Genomic DNA, 4,535 nt, shown 5'->3' with positions numbered 1-4,535 from the left:
AAGTTATTTTCGATAATTAAAAGTATTAACAAATGAATAATTAAAATTTTCTAATAATATTTTACTGGAATTATAATACAAACATGTGAATAATTATTGAATTTGAAAAAGCAACATAAATATTTTATAATATATAATTTCAATGTAAAATAAAAATAGTAAAAATCAATTAATATTAGAGTTATTATTAGGTCACTACAAGAAAAAGCCTTTTTTTCGACGCCAAAAATCGACGGCTATTTCTGCCGTCAATATTTTTCGACAGCTTGCTGTCGATATTGTCAAAAAAATGTAATTACAAATAAATTATTAAAATCGACAGCCAGGCCGTCGATATTTTTATAATGAATTAACCTTCACACTATTATCGTCACACTGTTGACGAACGAGGAGTGGAAAATACTTTTATTTTAAAATCAACAAACATGGCGTCGATTTTGTTATTTAAAATATCGACAACACTTACCGTCGATAAATATAAACGATCTAGATCAGAGTCTAAAATTAAGCAGACGGTGTAGATTTAAGGTATAAAATAGACGGTTAGAGTATTGCTTTTTTTTAAATTAAAATCGACAAATTTGTCGTCAATTTTTATCACTAAAATCACAAATACCCGCGTCCAAAGTTCACAACCCAATTCCCCCAAATTTTCCAATCACCAGAAACACAATTCCCTCTTGTTCTACCCCAAATTTTATGAATAGCATGTCTCAGTTTTATAAAATAATATGTCTTTATAACTAGTTAGAATCTAGGCTAACTGATATAAACTTCTGCTAACCATTGGCCAAGGAATATACACAATAATCCCTCTGATCTCCTGGCCTCTTTTAGTTTAAATTAATATTGGTGGTAGGTCAGATATATAGATATTGATGATATCAACTAATGTCCCTTTCTATATATTATGAGATTTTATTGTGAGAACTTGCCGGGACCTCACTCTTTTTAATTAGAAATTCAAGAGTCTTCTTCCAAATTTAAAAGCTGTTTTTTATTTTTCTTTTTCAATTACACTATTCCTATGATTATGAAAATTGCCTATCACACTGAACAGATATACCTTGAAATTATTGATGTAGTTGGCACCCACCTAAGCCTAGCTTGAAGCGTATTTCTCAGGTTTTTAAGGAAAATTACAACCAGTCTTAGCTGAGTTTTGATGAGGCAGATGATGATACTCGAAAAATATGGTGGACAGAATGGAGGGTAAATTTTATTTATCTTATTTTACGTATTTTACAATCTTATATATTATAGTATGTTATATAATAGCAATATGTTATTTCTTTTTTTAAAATAGAAATACTTTGACATTCTTGATACGGAAGAGGATGACATCTATCAAGTTTGGAGGTTTAGGGCAACCAAGCGTCTACGAGGTATGCTCCATGCCATTCGCAAAAAAGGAGCCCGTCCATATTGGATCCCACCAGAAGTTCTTGGTGAATTGATGAGACGTTGGGACACTGATGCCTATAGGCAATTACAGGCGAGAAATACAGTTGCTAGAAAATCAACTCGAGGTACCTCTCTTCACACTGCAGGAGGCACCACCTTTCCAGAAGCGAGGTTACACTTGGTAAGTTGTTTATCAACTCAAATTGTTAGCACCTGCATTTAGAATTAAATATGAGATTGAAATGATTTAGAATCTAGTTTGTTGATGTTTATGAATACTTCTTACAAAAAATATGTAATCTGGTTTGATGCACTGTTTTTCTCATTGTTCCTTAGTATGCTTGTCCTAGCTTGAACAACTAGCTAAAGTAGGATTTTTATTGGAGAGACACATTCTTGTTCTATTTAATTTTTTGATAGATTTTGAAAGATAGAAATAATGAAATCTACAACTCTTATGATGGATGAGATGCTAACAATTAAAGATTATAAATAATATTATATGTATGAATGGGCCTACCTGGTCTCACTGTTTTGTGTAGTTCCGGAGATATTCATGCCAAAATAAAATCTATTAACGAGGAATCTAGAATCAAATTGACTAGTTTAAAAGCAATGAACCTGCTGTGTATAATAAATGGTACCTTCTTAATTAAGAATGAGTTGGGAAGTTGGTCAACACTCATGGAGAGGCACGGGATCACTCTTGTCAGCTCTTGTTCTACTAGTTCTCCTTTGTAGTGTTTATCTTTACTTTGCTGTCACATTAGGAGCCAATCAACACTCATGGAGAAAGCTTCATGTCATATGCAGCATCTTACGGTTTCTGTTACCGAGGGTAAACTGAAACGTCATTGACATTTGTGATTTGAATATTATTTTTGGTGGAGATTGTGTTAGGTGACATGAAATGGAAACATAGTCAGGTAATCATTGTGTTATATGTATACATAGTATTTATCTTGGTTATTATGAACACAAATGCATACAGATCCCTTGATTGTTTCCTTTTTGCTGATTGTTCTAATCTGCCTAATTATGCAAGAACCTTATTTGACTAGTAATAATGCAAAAATTGAGTTTTTTCTAAACCTTGATAATAATATCAACTACTTTCTTTTGATTATTACTTATATTATGTAGAATCAATCGCTTGGAAGACCATCGCATATGGATGAGTTTTTTGAGCACACCCATACTCGCAAAGAGGATAGGACTCAATGGGTTGATGAACACTCCCGAATGGCAAAGGTAACTTACATATTTTCATTGTAATTGCTTTTTGTGTAACTTAGAATGTGCAAAAAGAAATGACTTAATACTTTCCTTCATTATAATTTTGGACTTATTTTTGTCACATATCTTCTTAACTTTTGCATTATTATTGATACTTAAACTAGTTTACCAATCATTGTAGGAGACATTTCAAGAGCGCATGTTTCAGGCTGAGCAAGAGCGACAGACTACTATAGAGGCTAGTGTAACTGATCTACTGCCTGTCTCTGAGGAAAGCATATGGATTGAGACAGTGGGTGGAAAATGAAGAGGTAGGGTATATGGCATGGGTGAGGTAAGGAACTCTTCCATGGTGCGACCCCGAGTTGATGGGCCAACCACGACCACCAGTACTGATGTTTTGGATCTTAGAGAACAAATCATAATACTCAATAGGGAAGTTGAACAACATGCCGCTAAATATAGAGAGCTTGAAGACCGCTATCAAAGGGAGAAAAGAGAGTGGCAACAGACGGTTGAATCCTTGCGTGAGGATCTCAACACCAGTAACTCACAGATGGATCATTTTAGTCATCAACTTAGCAGCTTGACTGAGTATGTGAGGGCCATGGGTCCTAGTAGTTCTGGATCACATGTCCCTCCACCTCCTCCTTTTACTTTTCCAAGCTCCCAGAAAAGTGCAGCCCCAGGAAGAAAACTCCCACCTATCTTGCAGCCCCCAGGACACTCACAGGGCGCTCATATGGAGGATAATTCTGACGATCTCGATGACTCAGATGAGGACTATTTAGATGAGTAAGAGTAGGATTATTTACTTTGTTTTGAATATTTTGTATTATTAGTGGAGTTTAGTTATTTATCTTGTTTTAAATTTTTAAGTTAGAGGATTATTTATTATTGTTTTGATAAGTATGTAAACTCATTATTTAATATTTATTATAAATTTTATTTTTGTATTTAAAAGTTTATTTGTCTCATTATTTAATATTTAATTGACTATTATTTTTCAAATAATAAAAAAAACTGTAGCTATTAAAATCGACGGTAGCAATGTCAATTTTTAAATTCAAAATAGACAAAAGAAAATAAAAAATAGACTGAGAACTTGTCAATCTTTTTATAATTTTATCGACGGTTTACTTGTCCATTTTAATAACTTAAAAATCGACGGTTTCTTTGTCCATTTTAGTAAGTCCAAAATCGATGGTATGCTTATCCATTTTAATAAATCCAAAATCGACAGTTAGTTTGTCAATTTTATTTAATATTATCGACGACAGACGCATCGCTTTTACTTAATATGGGAAAAACTTAACCTCATATTATCGACGTCAGAATTGTCGATTTTATTTAGAGGGGTGCTTTCAGTTAGGCTAGGGCAGAGATTTTTGCGGAAACTCTGGCAAACTACCATTTGTTTGATATGGGGGCTATTGGAGGAAGTTTTAGTTAGTACAGGAAGCTTAGAGGAGATTTGCAGGTTGCAAAAAAACTGGATAGAGCTGTTGTTAATCAGGAGTGACGATTGTTGTTTCCTGAGGCTTGTAATGAGGTTTTGGCGCGTGTTCATTCTGATCACTATCCTTTACTCGTCAGATGTACACCGACTATGAAAGCCAAGAAGTGTTTGAGACCATTTAGATTCTAAGCTACCTAGATGACTCATCCACTTTTTAGCAATGTTGTTCATGCATCTTGGAATAAAGGGGTCCTTGATGTTGTTAGAAGTTTGATCGAGGTGTAGAATGATGCTCTTCTTTTCAATAAGAAAATCTTTGGTAATGTGTTCGTTAAAAAAAAGGAGTTGGAGAGGCAATTGAATGATGTTCAGATTTCTCTTTAGAGTATGGAGGATCTGGGGTTAAGGGTGAAAGAACAAGGTATTCATGATGAGT

The 4,535-nt window shown here is 33.8% G+C and overlaps 2 long non-coding RNA genes across 2 annotated transcripts; one reads left to right on the top strand and one right to left on the bottom strand.

Annotated features, from left to right (window-relative positions):
• On the top strand, nt 1,146-2,655 carry LOC110264401. Its single transcript, XR_002350539.1, has 2 exons — nt 1,146-1,212; nt 2,548-2,655. It is a non-coding gene; the product is annotated as an uncharacterized LOC110264401 (long non-coding RNA).
• On the bottom strand, nt 1,294-2,488 carry LOC110264400. The gene is made up of 2 exons (XR_002350538.1): nt 2,049-2,488; nt 1,294-1,617 (listed from the first exon to the last, which is right to left on the bottom strand). It is a non-coding gene; the product is annotated as an uncharacterized LOC110264400 (long non-coding RNA).

The sequence above is a fragment of the Arachis ipaensis genome, chromosome B07 (assembly GCF_000816755.2).
Source record: "Arachis ipaensis cultivar K30076 chromosome B07, Araip1.1, whole genome shotgun sequence".
Taxonomy (NCBI): Eukaryota; Viridiplantae; Streptophyta; class Magnoliopsida; order Fabales; family Fabaceae; genus Arachis; species Arachis ipaensis.
This window is presented reverse-complemented; position numbering and strand designations above follow the sequence as displayed.